The following is a 19,099-nucleotide window of genomic DNA, read 5'->3' on the forward strand; positions in this document are numbered from 1 at the left end:
TCCAGAGTCCCATTGCCTGGCCACTGTATTTGTTTGTTGAGCCTTGAGCACCCACCAGCAAAAACATAAATCGGCACCATCTGATATATCGTATGCAATCCAAGCCCATCCGGCTCAGATGCAATCCAACAGATTGCTTCTGCAGCCGGTCTGATTCGGAGGCTCTGGTGCAATGTGCATGTACAATCATATAAAGAGTGACCAAACTGCATTCAAATCACCCCAGTGTATTGCCAGACCCTTTTTGCCCACACAGTAGGCCTTTTGACTCTAAGGCTGGTTTCACACACTCCGGCTCCTGCCGGACGGCGAAAACCCGTACGGCCAGGAAGCCATGTAGCACACACTAGTTTATCATGGAGGGGATGGCCACAGCCCGGCAGCCGTCCCTTCCAGTGGCGGGATCCGGCTGCAACCGTGCGGCCGGGCCGTGGCTGTCCCGTGTGAATGGACACAATAGTGTCCATTCACAACTACTGAGGGCTTCACGGCTTCCTGGCCGTGCGGGATTTCGCCGTCCGGCAGGAGCCGGAGTGTGTGAGACCAGCCTAAAGGTACCCACACACTAAAAATATCTGCCCATAAATTTGCCTTGAAATCTTTTGTCCATACTGGACAATAGATTTTAGGCAAGAGCGCATTTTCAGCGAAGATTTATCTTAAGATCCGATGTGCATTCCTATTGATCTTTTGCTAAATCTTCTGATCTTTCATGCAGCATGTAAGATGAGATTTAGCAAAAGATCCACTTTCAAATTACAGCTACCTGGGCCTGGTTAACCTGGGTTGCGTCTCAGTGTAAAATGGTCCCTGTAAAAAAAATAAAAAAAAAGCAAATATAAAACAGATCCAACAACTTAAGGTGTGTACACACGGGGGCGATATGGCTTCCGATGTTGCCGATATAGTGCACATCGGAAGCCATATCGCATACCGATTGTGTACTTTTCAGGGCTTGCGAGCCCGATGCGTGAGGGCAGCCAAGACTATATAGTGCAGATCTGCACTATATAGTCTTTGTGCCTTTATACTCACACAGCTCCGGCGGCCAGAGGGGCTTCTCCTGGGGCTGCAGGGCTGATGCACAGTGACCCGGAAGTCCGCCATATAGACTTCCGGGTCACTGTGAAAGTCTGTTGGTGTGGCCTTTGATGTATGCGGCGGGGGGAAGCTGTTGCTGTGCCGTGGCACCCTGCCATCTGTGCCCCTGCCCAGCACCTGGTGACAGGTATCGGTAATGTCCTCATGCCGTGCGATCAGATCGCATCGGGACTCGCATCGCACGGCATGTTGACCATGTGTACACACCATTAGGTTGAACGCTCAATGAATCTGGGATGTGTTCAAACCCCATAGAGAGCATCCATGTGTAGTGTGAACAGTGCCAACTTGGTAGTAAAGCAGCTTGGAACTGCAGTGTGAACTGGGTCTATCCTGGGTTTGACCCTGCTTGGAACTATTCAAAATACTGGGTCAGACCCTGGGTGCTTCATAAGCCCAAAAGTTTAAAGAGCTGTTGTTATACAATGTTAATATTTATTTTTAGGAGTGTTTTTAAAACCATGAATATTGGTTTTACACTAGATCAGTCTGTAGATAAAAGGCTTCATGACATTTTATGACCTCATTTTAACATATAGACATGTAAATAAAGTTAGCAGGCGCTAAATGGCCCGGCTACACAGCTGTTTTATGTCTGGATTTAGAAATATAGGCCCTTATTCTGTTTCATTCGCTGTTTAGCGACCACGCATAGTCCGTTATGTGCAGTCGCTGTGTGCGAGCAGCCACGGCAAATAGATTATTCGCTGACGCTCACATACATCAATGCGGGTGGGGTTGCGGGCCAGGCTATTTGCCTATGGGAACGCCCAACGTTCCATGGGTGTTCTCATGAAAACACTGGGCGTTCTCATGGTAATTACCTGATGACAGCGGAAGTCAGATGCCCTCCTTCTTCCCATACAGGTACTCGTAGATGTAAGACACCAAAGAGGCGAAAGAAAACGAATTCAATGGTAAGCAATCATCAAATGATTTTGTGCCTGCACGGTAACAGCACCACGCCTGATGGACTCACAAGCCTGAAAAATTTGCAGACTTGTGAGTCAACCAGAATAAGGGCCATATTTTTTAGGGATGGCACCAGAGATGGGGTGTGAGTTATTAGATAGTGTCTAAAAAGACAGTCAATTTGCCGACCCTAAAGGTCGACATGCAATAGGCCAACAGGTTCAAAAGATTGACTTGGTAAAGGTTGATATGAAAAAGGTAGACACATGAAAAGGTCGGTGCCTCGCTATGCTCGGCACACTGAATCCCAATGGGCCCGCCCCGCTGAATTGCCACCACCATCACCACTATCCCCTCGCAACCATGCGAGGGCATGTGTGAGGAAGGCATCCCCTCGCATGTCCCACTGCCAGAGAAATCACAAATGATTTCTTCAGGCCACACAAATATAAGTCAGTGGAGACTAACTTATATTTGCGGGCAGTGGGACGAAGACAGGACCGGCACTGATCTTATGTGATGTCAGCCTCCAGAACCCGTCACTCCTTGTCCTGCCCACAATCTCATGGCAACGCCCAGCGTTTTAATGGGGATGCCCATGGGAGACATCCAATTCTGCCACCAAATGCCCCTGGCCCGCATCGGTCTGTGCAAACTGATAGGTGACTATGCAAGTAGCAGAGTCCTTTCCCCAGGGACCCTGCAAATGCGCATAACTCATTATGCGTATGCACAGATTAAAAACATAACTCCCGACGTGAACGCGTGGGAGTGAATCAACCAAAATGACCCCCTTGATCTATTAACCTTTGGGAGATAACAGTACTGTAGCTTGGGAATGTTATAAACGTCCCTGAATACTGTAAAGGTCCATATACCCTGGGCGATTATGCCCAGCGTGTATGGACAGCGATGATCTCTATCATCGCTGGGGGGAAAAGCCGCTCAGGGCATACACACTGAGCCGCTTTCCCCCTGCCCGGCGTGGGGGCGGACGGCTTTGCATAGCACAGCGCTATGCAGAGCTATCCTCAAAGCTGCTCAATGGCTGGTAATACCAGCAGATGTGCGACTTTCCCAGTGATGATGCGGGAGTGCGCAGCAGCACTCATTGCCGGGGCATACACACTGGGCGGATTTAAGCTGAAAGTTGCTCAAACTTGCTGTTTTGAGCGGCTTTCAGCTCAAAGTTGCCCAGTGTGTATGGGCCTTAAGTGAGTTTAAATTTCTGCTTAAAAGTTTGAGGGGTAAGGCAGATTCACAGAATCAGGAGCAGCATTCCAGATGATAGGTGCAGTACACAAATAGAATGGCTAAATTAGTGATAAGATTTGCTAAAAACGTCTTTGGAAGAACAAAGAGTATAAGTTCAGAGATATAAATAAAGGACAGATAAAGGGCTATGTACTGTCTTAAGGATAAACACTCTAGCTTAAATTTGTACTGTCTTTATATGAGAATATCTTATGCTATCTACCTATTGTTTTATAAAAAAAAATTCTTGGTGCAGTCTAATGAACCATTTGGTGATATCTGGCCATTTGGCACTCAGGCTGAGTAGCAGCATCCAGTCACAGGAGACATGGATAATCAGTGATAGTCTAATGCTATTTGAGGGCAGAAAGAGGACATCAAATGCCTTCATTTCTCAAAACCATTACCAGTGAAGGATGAGGCCTGGATGTTCATCAGAGGAAATAGATTTCTGGCCTCTTGGTATAGCGCTATTGGCCGCCTGGTGGCCAATCAGGAGTTGGTAGGTGACCAATAGCACTATTCAGGGGGAGGAGCAGCAGAGTGTAAACATAGGTATTCTGCGGCTCCACCAGTTCATGCAGGGATCGCGGTCAGCTGTTTTTTTGTTTTGCCAAGTACAGTAGATGCCTACATGGACCCAAGAGGATGCGATCTTTGCCAGAGGATCCTGGTGAGTATGGTTTCTTTCCACAGGTACTCCATATGGATTACTACTGGAGAAGGAGAGCAAAGGTTTGGGTCAAGATACTGTAGGTAAGTATATAGGTATGGGCTCTGTATGGAACATCCAAACAATAGTAGGTTCTCTGTCACTTTCTCTGTATGGAATATAGTTTTATTTTTCAGGTGTCCTTGTGTGTTTATTTGCCTATTGTTTCTACTGTGGAACTAAGAGTCCCAGCAAGCCCATTAATGGGCCGCATGCTGGGACTTGTGGTTTTCCAAGTCCCAGTATGTGGCCCAGGCTTTCTGGATCTCATAGTTCCCCAGCAGAACCCAATAGATTTATCTTTTACACTAACATCTGCTCAGTGCCCAAAGCCCAGGGGCACCAGGAACAGCACCGGGCTTCAGCCTGGTCAGGTAAATTCTGGAGGGGGGAACCGCTTCAATTAGGGGGTCCCCACTTCCCCAGGTTCCCGGTTCAGGCTGACTGGTCAGTGGGTAAATGCTTTGGCCGGGGGGGGACTTGTATAAAAAGTCTACCCCCGGCTGTGGCATTACCCTGCTAGCTGGTTGGGCCCGGTGCTGGTTCTCGAAATATGGGGGACCCCTACTCATTTTGTCCCCCGTATTTTGGGAAACAGGACTGCCCTTGAGCCTGATGCTGGTTTAAAAAAATCCAGGGGACCCCTATTTAATTTGCCTCTCGAAGCCTCCCGAAGCGGCTCGGTCTGGATACGGACATGGAGGGGGACCCCACGCCTTTTTTTTCATTATTTTATCTATTTTTTTATATATACTGAACCCTGGATGGATCTGAGTGATCCGTGCAGGATTCTGCCAAATACACCTGGGAAATGAGTTGTATTTTCATGGCAATTAGCGTCCGTATCGTGGGAATAACCGGCCGTATATTGCATACGACTGGTTAGTAAATTAGGAATCACCATTCTACTGAATGGTGATTCCTACTTTTATTCTTTTGATGGCATATGCATTCATATTCGTAAATATGAATAGGAATGTGCCATGAATACGAATTGATGTATTTTCGGCATAGAATATGCCAGAAATAGGTATAGGCAGTCATATTTGCATACGAATGCCTACAAAAACGCCTATTTTAGGCATATTCGGCTTAGTAAATATCCCCCACTACATCCTAGGATGCAGTTTGGATAAGTTATACATTAGAGTGCTGTGAAATTTACTATCCTACTGCATGCCATCCTGAATCTACACTTGTGTCTTTTATACTCCCTCACAAAACTAACCACTTGCTGGTCTATCACCATATGCTATAATTTTCAAGGGACCCCATACCCCATTACTTCCAATATCTAAAACAAAGTTAGAAATGAAGATTCCGATCCACCATGATCCACTTCTCCCTTTAGCTGTTTTTTTCTCATTCAGTTTGGTTTTACACACAGTGTAATTGGTCTACTGGGCTCATTGTCCCTCCTACCCTATGTCGCTTTATTTCTACTCAGACTGCAGGATTATTTTCTTGTTTTCCTATTGATTCACGTTTTTTTTTTTTAGTATTAACTGTCACTGATCCGCATTACTGTTGATTCTGTTGAATAGTTCACTTAAGAATGAGGTCGTCATGCAGATGCTGTCCTCCTTTCCTTACCTCTACTTCCTGTAGAGATTAATGTGTGTGATTAACCCTGATGTCCTACTATACTCATGTGCTGTTTGGGTCAATATGATCCGTATCAGTGTGCCGGTTTATGGCATACCAGTACTTCTTCAACTAATGAACCGGAAGTGTGATTTTTATTTAAGAAAAAAGTGTGCAGCAGGAAGCAGTGGAAGTGGCCGTTGCTACAGTACCCATCCTGAACCCCACTGGGAGCCGGGCGCCAGAGTGGGAAGAGCCTGGGTCTCTGTTCCTGCTGCCGCTGGGAGGCTGAAGGCCACGTGGGGGTGCGCCGGGTCTCTTCCTGCCACCAGCCCCGGGCTCTTCCCACTTGGGTGCCTGAGTCTTTATTCCTGCCACCGCCGGGCACCCTGGTGGGTTGCAAAAAGAAATACAGAAATAAGAAACTGTTCTGAGAGCACATCAAGATTGTATTCTGGGAGCTGCTGCTATAGGGGATTACTCAAATAAGAAAATACACAATTAGCAGCGCTCTATAAAACCTTCATCCACAAGCAAATGGAATAAAGTGTAGCAGATTTAATATTAATAAACACCAATAAAAATTGAAATTGATTTATGCATAAATCATAAAACAAATGGGGACCATCATGTAATAATGGTATAGTTAGACCTACACTGGAACAGCATGTCAAAGTTCCCACAAGATTGAATCCAAACAATGGAGATGCTGGGTGCCGCTGGAGGTTTTGTAATTCAATAAATGCTTGTTTAATATGGAAAGTTCCTCTTTAGATGTACGTTTTATATCCTGGTGGAAACTTTTGAATTAGGGATTGTGACTAAGTCCAGATTAATGAGCAGGTAACTATACAAGCTTTTTTCCTGGAAGCGGATGCTTCCATACTGTCGGTGTGGGGGCAATGCTTTCACAAAAGGATAGCTTCTTCCCTTATACATTTGCAACTCTAGAAAATAATTATGCTGTAGGGTACAACAAATTATGAGCCAGCAAGCTGGCCTTACAAAAATTGTGATTCTTGTTGTAGGTGGTGGAATTTCCCAATAGAATTTGACGGTAGATAAGAACCACTTGGCCCATCTAGTCTGACCCTTTTTTAAACATGTTACCTCAAACCATATTTGATCCTTATTTTTTTATAAGGATATCAATATGCCTAACCCAAGCATTTTTAACTTGACTTCACTTCCTGGAAGTAAAAATATCTAAGCTACAGTAATGCATTGTCTAATGCATTCAGGTTCACACAGGAAGAGATCTGTGAGGATACACTAATATAGAGATATGCGGGTTCACATTTACTGGTTTCTTTTTACTAAATTTAGCGCAAGTTTGAATTTATCCAGATGTATATTACAAGCTATCCAAAACACGTGGGAGACGATTGGCAAAAATATGCCAAGCCAGCAACCCCTGAAAGGGTTAATCCTTGTGCTTTGGTGCCATCTTTAAATGTTCCTATTGAAAGTAGGTGTCAATTTCCAAATGTATTACCGGTGAGAGGTATGTAAAAAAATGTATTAAGTGGCACAGCCCCGGACGCTCTGTGTGGGGCAAATGTAACATGTGCATGTATTATTTCACCATTATATACTTTCTGATATGTTTATACGTTTTCTATGAACAATCTATCAGAACAAATATCTAATCTGTGCTTAGATATATCTAAGATGTACACTGTTTTGAAAACAATGTCTTGTAATCCCCTGAATGAACTTGATGATGATTGTTATGTGAAAATCGTTCATAAAGGTTCAGGTCTGACTCTTTCCACCTCACCATTAATAGGTGTTAGATACACATTTCCCCCATTCACACAGAAATCCAAACATTTCAAATGTACAATACTTACCATTATTTCAAAATGGTATTTTGCTCCAGCCCAGGGTTGCCTACCCTCCCGGAATGTCCGGGTCACCCTCCCGGCCCCCGGACCTTCCCAAAGGACCGGCTCTTCAACGTCCCAATGTTGAGCTGTGTCACCAGGACCATTGAAAGAGAAAAAGGGATTTGTGTAAGAACTTACCGTTCAAATCCCTTTCTCTGATATGGTCCTGGTGACACAGCGATCCCTCCCTTACGCTCAGCATTTGTACTGAGTTAATGTATTCCAGTGGCTTTGCAAGATTGAACTGAAGAGTCTGGGATGCAGAGGGAGGAGCCTACCCTCCAAAAGCTTTAGGATAGGTGCCTGACTCCTACGGACCCTCCTACATCCCAATGTTGAGCTGTGTCACCAGGACCATATCAGAGAAAGGGATTCGAACGGTAAGTTCTTACAAAAATCCCTTTTTTGTAATGGGCCATTTAGGCAGCAATGCTTCCAATTGAACCTGTGAAAAGAGTATCATTTATCACTAATGAGTAGAGGAGTGGGTTGTATTGTGGTTAGCTGCGAGTGTTTAAGGTGCGGCCGTACTAATTGGTCCGAATGCCTAGCGCATGAACCAGTGCTCTCCGAGAACTGAAACTTGCTTATGGAATCCGCAGATTTCTGGCGTGTTGGTTCGCTTGCACTCGGTGTCCGGTCCGAATGCACGCCTACCACTGTTTGTGCACTCCCACGTGTACGCCCAGTTTTGCCCACTTGGAAACCACGCCCTTGTGTACGCCCACATGACGCCTATGTTACGCCCATATTTCCAGAGGGAGTTCGGTGCACATTTCTAGACGGTATTGGTGAGAACGAGTGCGCAGACAGTACGTTGCACATGCGCATTGCGTTGCCTACGCATGCGCAGATAGCTAAAAAGCACCCTCCGAAAGAATTCGGAACGGACTGCACCAAGCAGAATAAGGCCCAATGTAAAGATACCCATGCTTATTGTTCTTTGTACCTCATGCATAAAGTAAAGATACCCATGCTTATTGATCTTGTACCTCATGCATAACGTAAAGATACCCATGCTTATTGATCTTTGTAGCTCATGATTGTTGTCATAATGTAAAGATACCCATGCTTATTGTTCTTTGTACCTCATGCATAAAGTAAAGATACCCATGCTTATTGATCTTGTACCTCATGCATAACGTAAAGATACCCATGCTTATTGATCTTTGTAGCTCATGATTGGTGTCATAATGTAAAGATACCCGTGCTTATTGATCCTTGCACCTACTAATTGTTTGTTAATTGTTATATGCAATTTTTGAGTACAATATTGAAAACACTTTGCAGAATGTAAACATTTATGTTGTGCTAAAATGAGACACTAATTTGGTATGTCTTAAGTTATTTGCAAATTGTAACTTTGTATTAGGCATGTGCATCGGCCACTTTGAGTGTTTCTTAAAACATGTTCTGGATCTGTATTTCCAGCAGTGTTTTGTATCTGTATTTTTTTTAAAAACAAACCCATAAACATTGCTAAAATTGCAGAAATAGGGGGTTTTCTTTTTTGCTTCTATGCTACTATTAACCACAATAACATTATTTTCCACTCATTTCCAGTCTATCCTGAAACCCTCACACACTACAATGTTGATTTTAGGCCAAAAGGTTGCACCGAGGTAGCTGGATTACTATGCTAAGCGACACAAACACGTGGCTCATCTAGGAGTGGCACTGCAGCGGCAGACAGTCTGGCAGTTTGAGAAACTAGGCCCCAAAGAGCACATAATGCCAAAAAAAGAGGTGAAGGTGGAATTGTCCTTGGGCCCTCCCACTCAACCTTACAGTCATTTTAGAGACAGGGTCTGCCACACGACTGTGGCTGAAATGATTGGTTTGTTTGGGTCCCCAAAAAAAATAAGCAAATCATCTCTCCCTGTACAAACCGGCTCTACAGAGGCGAGATGCCATCCTTATGCTCCAATTGCTCACCCCCTTCAGGTCATACATCCTCATGCTCACATATTATCAATTTATCTCTGCTGGAATCCACAATCACAGGTCCCTCTGTAGTCTCTGGAGGTAATTTATGGTCTTCAATGAAATTTGAGCTGTTTCCTCAGAGCCACTGGTGTGGGAAAAAATTAAGGAGGAGTTTCAGATGACAATCTCCTGACCAGCAGAACTTTGCACCGTTGTAAAACCACCATTGTTACAACATACGCTTTAAACTGAGGATCAAACACAGAGGCCAGAATGTATTCCTCTGACTATAATAGATTGACCACCCTCATATCCTGGCAAAGCGTATGAAGTGCTTCATCCACAAGCACTACATGCTTTGCATAATCACAACGCTTTAGCTACTCCTTCACTTTCTCCAGCTGCTTCTGCAGCAGCCTGGTCAAGGGAATGACCTGACTCAAGTTGGCAGTGTCGTAACTGACTTCACATATGGCAAGTTCAAATGGCTGGAGAACTTTGCACAACATGAAAATCAGTCTCCACTGCACTTGAGTCAGGAGCATCCCCACTCCTTTTCATATGTCGTAGGTGGCTGTGTAGGCTTGAATGGCCTTTTGCTGTTCCTCCATCCTCTGCAGCATATAGAGGGTGGCGTTTCAGTGCGTCACATCATCTAGTCTGAGGTGATGGCAAGGCAGGTTGAGGAGTTTTTGATGTCGCTACATCCTTTAGCAGGCAGTGTCAGAATGGCGAATGTGTACCGCAATTTTGTGGGCCACTGCAAGCAACTCCTGTGTGGGCAAAACATAGCACATGTTGGAAATTGCCCATATGTAATTCCCGCACCATGTTACTGGCTTTGTCCAATACCACAAATCCCAAGGAGAGTCTAAGTGGGGTAAGCCATTGCAAGATGAGTTTCTCTAAGAGGTTGTCGGCATTGTTCACCAAACCGATGATACACCGCGTAGCCTGCCTTAGAAGGAGCTGGCGTTTCGGAGATGCTGTTGCTGCAGAAAGCAATGCATCTTCCCAGTGGGCTGTCAGTCATATAGTCCTTAGTTTGCCCTGAACCACTTGTCTACATGTCCGTGATTAAGTGGACAGCGGGTACAAAGCATTTTTCAGGGCACTGAGGACACTTATCCAGACATCTCTGTACGTACTGGGTATCGCCTGCCTAGTGAAGTGGAATCTAGATGAGATTTTTTTACCTGGGACACATTACCTCCATCAATTGTCTAATTCCCACTCTTCTTATGGCGGACACCGGACGCACGTCTAACACCAACATAGTTGTCAAGGCCGCAGTTATCCGCTTTCCCATAGGATGACCGCTGTCATAATTTGTCCTCATCGCAAATTACTGTTGGATGGTCAATTGCTTAGTGAAAGACATAGCAATGTTCCAACTTGCCCTCTTTGATGATAAATGACTCCCAGAGTCAGCAGAGGCGTAGTGCTGCAGGATCCTCCAGAGGAATTCCGGATAGAAGTTGAGTCAGTCATGCCGGTGACATGGCCTGCAGGACTACCTTCAAGGAGGAAATTGACGAGGAGTGACTTGCTGGTGTGGTTTTCCGGAGCTTGGATACAACAGGATCAAGGGATTTAGGTGTACCTGGATTAATTACGGTCCTAGCCACAGTTTATGAACTAAACAGTGACTTATGAATGAACTTCAGGTGACACATAAGCAAGGATGTCCCTAAGTGGCCAATGGTCTTACCCCTGCTTATTGCAGCGTTACATAAGCTACATATGGTGAAACAATTGTTGTCCGGATCTGGATAAAAATAATTCCAGACCAAAGAGGTGAATTTTTTGGTCTTCTGCCCAGGCATGGCGAGGGCCTTTTGCATACTATGGACAACAACTGTCTTGACCGGTGCCTCATTTAAGCAAACCACATCACCATCAGCAGCATCATACTCGTCAACTTCCTCCTCAGCACCAGCTACTTCAATATCCTCCTCCTGGTGTACAATATTGACACCTTTAATATCAAAATCAGGAACTGTACTGTGGGCGATCCTTCCAGCATATGCAGAGGGCATGATGCAAATGGTGGAAGGAGCCATCTCTTCCCGTACAGTGATGGGAAGGTCAGGCATCGCAACCACCAAGATCTTGGACTCTCCTTGGGGATTTGTGATACCATGTCTTTAGAAGGCACAGTTGTTTGCTGTGTTTTTGATGACACCTTAACTCTCTTAAAATTTCTAGTGGGGGAGGAGGGTTTAGATTGTTGTGTGAAGATGAACCACTAGTCATGAACATAAGCCAGGGCCTTAGCCGTTACTTGACACTCCATGTTGTAAATGGCATATTTGCAAGCTTATGTTTCTCCTCCAACGATTTACATTTATTTTTTTCCCTCAACTTACTGAACTTTGGCATTTTGGATTTGGACTGATGCAGCAGTATTACTGGACTGGACTTATGTAGCAATATCACTGGAATGGACTTATGTAGCAGTATCACTGGACTTTCATGGCAGTATTACAGGACTTATGCAGCAGTACCAATGGACTTTAACGTCAGTGCCACTGGACTGCACTTATGCAGCAATGTCACTGGACTGGACTTATGCAGCAGTAGCAATGGACTTTAATGTCAGTGCCACTGGACTGGACTTATGCAGTAATATCACTGGAATGGACTTATGTAGCATGACTCCGTAGTGTGATTATTAAATTCAATGTTGATCAGGCATGTTGAAATAAAAATATATGAAACATTGTGTGAGATATCTCAAATTAATAAAAGTTCTAAAAGACAATGAGGGATCTAGATAAGGCGCATACCAGACTCACATGGAGATGAAGGGGATTTCACAGTAGGAGAATGCTAGAGATGCATACCATACTCACAGTTGGAGGGGTATGCTGACTCCTATAAAGGTTTCTTTTTGGCGTGTCTACTGGTTTAGTGTTCCACACAAAATGTTCCTCATTGTGGGTTTGTAAAAGAAGCGGAAAGGATCGTAGAAACGTATTAATATTCGCAATCCAATAGATCAGAAAGATAGGGGGAACCAATAAGGCGTACCAAACTCACTGAAAAGCATGCACAGATGTGTATATAAAGGTATCTTTATATCAGGATCACCCAGGGTGAGGTATTTTATATTCCATAATAATGCATACCATACTTACGATACGTTATGTGGTGGTACTCCTATAAAGGTATCTTTAGTAGGCGGTCTTCTCTAAATGTTCCAATGAACTTGCTCATATTACAAGCAGTACATGACAAACAAAGATGTAGTACTAAAAAAGGCTTTAATAATTTACAAACACTGGAATAAAATTGAATAAAAGTAAATACCTGAAAAATTACCTTATGGAAGTAAGGTCATCTGACAAAGAAAATTGGAGCTCAGTCACTCTGTCTTCCAACGTGTTTCGACAGCCACTGCTGTCTTTTTCAAGGCTACAGAGTGACTGACACTGTGCCTGGTTTTATACCATGCTGGGTGAGTGGTTTCCGGGACTGGGTTCAGTACTTCCGGTTACGGTAATTGGTCCTGGTTTTATGCTAGTCCTGTGTTTAATACATGCCATATTCATATTGCTACATGCGCGCTTGATTAAGATTAATGAATAACTTAATTTATAAAAGTGCAGCTGGTCCAAAAGTGGGAAACAGCATTCCCGTTCGTCTACTTCCGGTCTTTGAGATGCACGGAAGTGACGTCTCTACAGACTAGTGGAATGCAAACTGCGCACAGGACCCGCCGGTTATGATAACATCCGGCTTGTAGGACTGTGCGTACATGGAGTGGGCGGAGTTTCCTTCCGTCCTGTTCCATACATGTATTTGAACCGCACGGAAGTATCTTGTTAGGTGTTATAGTTGGAATGCAAGATGCATCACTCCAAAATAATAATCTGAAACCAGATTTTTTAATACCTTAATCTGGTATTCGGCATGTTTTATACTAAATAGAATAACTATTGTAAAAAGATCCAGGCTTGAAAATGACTTACAAATACTCACAGTCAGCAGGGCATAATACCTTTAATGGCAGTATTGCAGGACTTACAGTATGCAGCAGTACCAATGGACTTTAACGTCAGTGCCACTGAACTGGATTTATGCAGCAATATCACTGGACTGGACTTATGTAGCAGTATCACTGGACTTTAATGCCAGTATTAGGTGGAAAATGCAGTTTAACGTTGACAAATGTGAAGTAATTAATTATGGGAACAAAAATTAACAAGCAATTTATATGCTAAATGGAGTTATTATAGGGAATTCTGCTGTAGAGAAGGACTTGGGGGTCATCGTAGATGAAAAATTGGGTAATAGTGCACACTTCTCAAGTGCAGCAGCAAAAGCAAACCGGACACTGGCATGCATTAAAAGGGGTATGGATTCAAGGGATGCCAATGTGATAGTGCTTCTTTACAAGGCACTGGTGAGACCACACTTGGAATTTTGTGTTCAGTTCTGAGCACTGCACCCTAAAAATGACATAAATGAATTGGAACAGGTACAGAGAAGGGCGACTAAGCTACTAAAAGGTCCTGAATCACTAGAATACAAAGATAAGATAACTAGGCTGAATATGTTTTCACTGGAGAAATGGAGGTTATATAATTTGATATGATTAGTATGTTCAAATATAGGATTGGGAATCACATGGAACTGGGAGATGATTTGTTCACTAACAGGCCTATACTTAGGACACGCAGGCATGTACTGAGGCTTGAGTAAAATAAATTGGTACTTATGTATTATCTGGGCTCCCATGTTAAATGCACCCCATTTTTTCATACCCCTACTATCCAACTACGCATGGAGTTGATTTTATATAGTGTGGAGAGCGCAGCGAGCCACCGTGCCCGAAGCGTGGTGAGCGGACGCGGTCTCATAAGAAAAACGGGAGCCCAGATATTACATAAGTACCAAGAAATTCTGTACTGAATTAAGAAGAAGATTTTTTCACCATTAGAGCAGTAAAATTCTGGAACTCATTGCCGGTGGGGGTGATTTCAGCAACTACTGTTAATGAATTGTATGCATTTTTGCCCACTAAGGGAATCCTATACATATGAAGTTAGTAGTTACAAGTTAGATAGGTTGAACTCAATGGACTAACATCTTTTTTTCAGCCTTAATTACTATGTTACTATGACTGGCCTATACAACACTGGACTGGACTATAATATACAGCACTATCACTGTACTGGACTATACAGCACTATCACTGGACTGGCCTATACAGCACTATCACTGGACTGGCCTATACAGCACAGCACTATCACTGGACTGGCCACACACTACAGCACTGAGTGCTGTCTATCACTGGACTGGACAACAGCAGTATAACTGTATACTAGTAGTAAAAACTATGAAGTATCAGCGGGACAGCAGGCGGGTGAGCAGGTGGACAGGTGGCCTCTTCACTCCCGTAGACAGGAGTGAAGATTACATCGGCCACCCGCCCCTTTATATAGTCCGGAGACCAGTGTTCCCTCTAAGCTGTGCGCATGTGCGCGCGCACACAACTCGCCAAGCCCGCGCACAGACATTACAACTGAGCGCACAAAGGTTAAAATCTTGTTTAGTGTGCCACGAGTTTAATAAGGTTGAAAATCACTGCAATAGCCTATATGTGTGGTGTGTGAAGTCTGTAAACATTCAAATTGCTTTATTAACTCAACAGAACTCGAAACCTAGGCCTTTACACGTTATGTGACGCACAAAAATTAAAATTTCCTTCAAAAGTTGCACAGCCAATATGTTTTGCCGCACACAGCCTTCGTAAAATTAGAGGGAACATTGCCGGAGACCCACTGTCACAAACTGAAGTCCTGATACTACCAACTCGGGAATTGGCTAGACCTGACACAGGGGCGCGGAGTCTAACCGTGCCGGGTGTTTTCTGCCAGTGACCCCTCCAAGCGGGATTTGGGCTTCGGCGGCACCCGACACGTCGGTCGTGGCCCCCTGGTCAGGTTTCCCATGTGAGTTGGAAGTAGCTTGTGGAATATGGAGCGTGGTCGTCAACCCGGGTCGGTAACAGGTGAGCAGATACGGTACCAAGGGATGCAGCAACGAATGGTCAGAGTCAGGCCGGGTCATACACAGGAAGGCACAGTTCACAGTACACTGGGATGAGGCTGAAGAAAGGTCACTGGACAAGCTGAGATCAAACACCGGATAACACAGGTCAGGTACCGAAGGATAAAGCAGGAGAATGGTCAGGAACAAGCCAAGGTCAAATACGATAGTCAGGAATCTAGTAATGCACAAGGCACAGGAACGCTGGAGCTGGTGTGAACCTATACTCTGGCAAAGTCTGTTTGCCAGAGGCTGCCTTTTATAGGAAGCACAATTAGCTGGATACTCACAGGTGCCTCAATCAATGATGGCTGAGCATGGTCAGGTTACACAGAACTACCTTGCAGCAGAGATTCACCCAGGTGCTGCAATTAATTAGCAGAGCTCAGATCACACAGAACTTTCTTGCAGCATGGAGCAGAACTGAACTGACAGGAGAAGTCACAAACCAGGTAAGCACCAAACAATAACTGAATGTTGTGACATTACCCTCCCCTCTAGGGGTGGGCTCTGAACACCCCACATGGATATTTTCAAGGTCGCCTGTGGTGCTTCTTTTTGGAAGACTGTTTGGATTTGGTTGACTGAGATGTGGCCTTTGGCTCTACAAAACGGGCAGTAGAGAATATTGGACATCCCAGAAAAGCCGTGACATCATGATCTGAGCCGCACTCTGAACTTGAATCCTGGTCCCTGGTCAATGTAGAAAGTTCTTGAGTATCCGCCAACTTGGAATAACCTACACAGATAACTCCAGCTCTTAAGTCCAGGGAGTCGGGTTTAAATTTTTTTTTTTCGAGATGCTCTGGGAGTATTAGAATGTTGTCTGGCTAACTCACCACTCTGACTGACCTCAGGTGCAGAAAGGATAGACTTCTCCAGCTTGATCTGTCGGCAGCCTTTGACACTGTTGACCACCCTCTCCTGCTCAACACCCCTCGCTTCTTTGGCATCACTGGCACGGTCTTCTCCTGGTTCACCTCATACCTCTCCGATCGCTCCTTCTCCGTCTCCACTCCGAGCTCCTCCTCTCCTACTACTCTGCAGCCAGTCGGTGTTCCCCAAGGGTCAGTCCTTGGCCCTCTTCCTCTCTGGGCACCCTCATCAGATCCTATGGTTTTCATTACCACCTTCATGCTGATGATACCCTAATCTATCTCTCCTCCCCCGACCTATCCCCATCACTCCTGTCCAAGGTCTCCGAATGCCTCACGGCCATCTCAGCCTGGATGACCCAATGCTTCCTGTAACTAAACATGGCTAAAACTGAACTTCTAATCTTCCATCCCCCGAACATCCCCTCTTCTCCCACTATCTCCATCAGCATTGGTGAAACCGAGATCACCTCCACCGACCAAATGCGCTGCCTTGGTGTCATCATTGACTCCTCCCTCTCTTTCACCCCCCACATTCATGCTCTCTCACAGTCTTGCCGCTTTCACCTACGCAACATCTCATGCATCAGACCATTCCTCTCCACTGACGCGACCAAAATTCTCATTCACTCTCTTGTCATCTCCCGCCTTGACTACTGCAACATCCTTCTCTCTGGGCTACCTCTCACCTGCCTCCCACCTCTCCAAACCATTCTTAACGCTGCTGCTAGGCTCATCTTCCTCTCCCGCCGCTCTACCTCCGCCTCCTCCCTCTGTCTATCTCTTCACTGGCTCCCCATTCCTTTCCGAGTTCTCTTTAAACTCCTCACCACCACCTACAAGGCTCTCTCCTCCTCCACCGCTCCTTACCTCTCTTCACTGATCTCTATCCACACTCCCTCCCGTCCTCTTCGTTCCATCACTGACCGCCGACTGACCTGTCACCTAATCACCTCCTCCCACTCCCATGTCCAAGACTTCTCTCACGCTGCCCCCCCTGCACTGGAACAACCTCCCGCCACCCATCAGGCTTTCTGATTCCCTTACCTCCTTCAAGCGCTCCCTCAAAACCCACTTTTTTCGACTAGCCTATCCCTCCTCCTAACCTCTTTTGATCCTCCTATCCTGCCTCCGTTCCTACTTATCCTGTTGTTTTTCGTTCGTCCACCCACCTATTTTTAGTATGTTAACTCTTATGAGTAGGGTCCTCCTGCCTCATGTACTCACCCTACCTCTTTACCTCACCTGTCCTCCTGTCCTGTTCTTCCCTTCCTCTACTTCATCTTCAGTCTCCTCGACAATTTTGACACCTACTTCTGAACTGATGCTGATTTTATTTCTACCAGCTATACCCCTATTTATACTGTATTTTTCAACACACCCTGTACGTTCCCTTGTCATTTGTTTTTTGTTTGCTATGTACAGCGCTGCGGACACTTTGCGGCGCCTTATAAATAAACGTACTACTACTACTTCTCACCAGGAATCTTTGGTCCAAATCTTTCAACTACAGCCCTGGAAAAAGAAATTAGGTATTTTAGTCGGGGGTCATGAGTTTCAATGAGTGGACCAACCCACTCCATGGATTTCCCCCTGAATGACAACACTAAGTATTTGACAATGTTTGCCAAATTAACCCCAGAGGATGGGTCGGAGTTCATAGCATCTAAATAATAGTCTGCTAGGGCTTGGAAATGGGCGAGATCTCCATCAAATTGGATGAACTGAGGCTCTTTAGCTGAATCCAATTGAACTGGATCCTCCTGGAATATGGGCTGGGTGGACAGTTCGGATAGAGTAGGGACTTGAAGCACGGCAGGCAAATTTTCTTGAATGGAAGGCATTGGAACCCTCGAGACCTCGAAGGAAGGCCCAGAGGCCATGAAAGCAGATCCTGAGACCACAGAGGCAGGCACAGAGGCCACAGAGACTGGACCGGAAGCCACGGAGACTGGCCCGGAGACCACAGCACACAAGTCCTCATGCCCAGGGGCAAGGGCCAATAGATCCTCATGTCCGGAGGCAAGGACAGATGGGTCCTCATGCCCGGAGGCAAGGGCAGATGGGTCCTCATGCCCGGAGGCAAGGGCAGATGGGTCCTCATGCCCAGAGGCAAGGGCAGATGGGTCCTAATGCCTGGAGGCAAGGGCAGATGGATCTCTACCAGGAGTGACAGACTTGAAACCCCTACCAGGGGTGACTGACTCGGAACCCCCACCAGGGGGTGACTGGCTCGGAACCCCCCCTGGGGTGACTGGCTCGGAACCCCCACCTGGGGTGACTGGCTCAGAACCCCCACCTGGGGTGACTGGCTCGGAACCCCCACCTGGGGTGACGGAGTCAGAACCCCTACCTGGGGTGACATATAGAGCCCCTTCTTGAGGCAAAATGCTCAGTGGCCAAATCTTGGGAAGCCACACTCAGAGGCCCCTCCTGGGGTGTGGCAACCAGAGGATCATTTTGGGGTGCAACACTCGGAGATTCCTCTTGGGGTAATATACTCAGAGGCCCTTTTTGGGGTACCACTTTCAGAGACCCCTCTTGGGGTGCAGTGCTCAGGAAACCCTCCTGGGGCGCAATGCTCAGAGACCCTGTTTGGGGTGTGGTACTCTGAGACCCTGCTTGGAGCCTGACAGTCTGAGACCCCTCCTGGTGCATGAACTTCTGAACCTCTTCCTGAGGCTTGAAACTCTGAGAACCCTCCTGGGAAATGACAGTCTGGGACCCTTTCTGAGATATGACCCTCCGAGACCCCTTCTGAGGTAAAAGACTCTGTAACCCTTCTTGGG

The sequence above is a fragment of the Crinia signifera genome, chromosome 3 (genome assembly GCF_055691185.1).
Source record: "Crinia signifera chromosome 3, ASM5569118v1, whole genome shotgun sequence".
Lineage (NCBI taxonomy): Eukaryota > Metazoa > Chordata > Amphibia > Anura > Myobatrachidae > Crinia > Crinia signifera.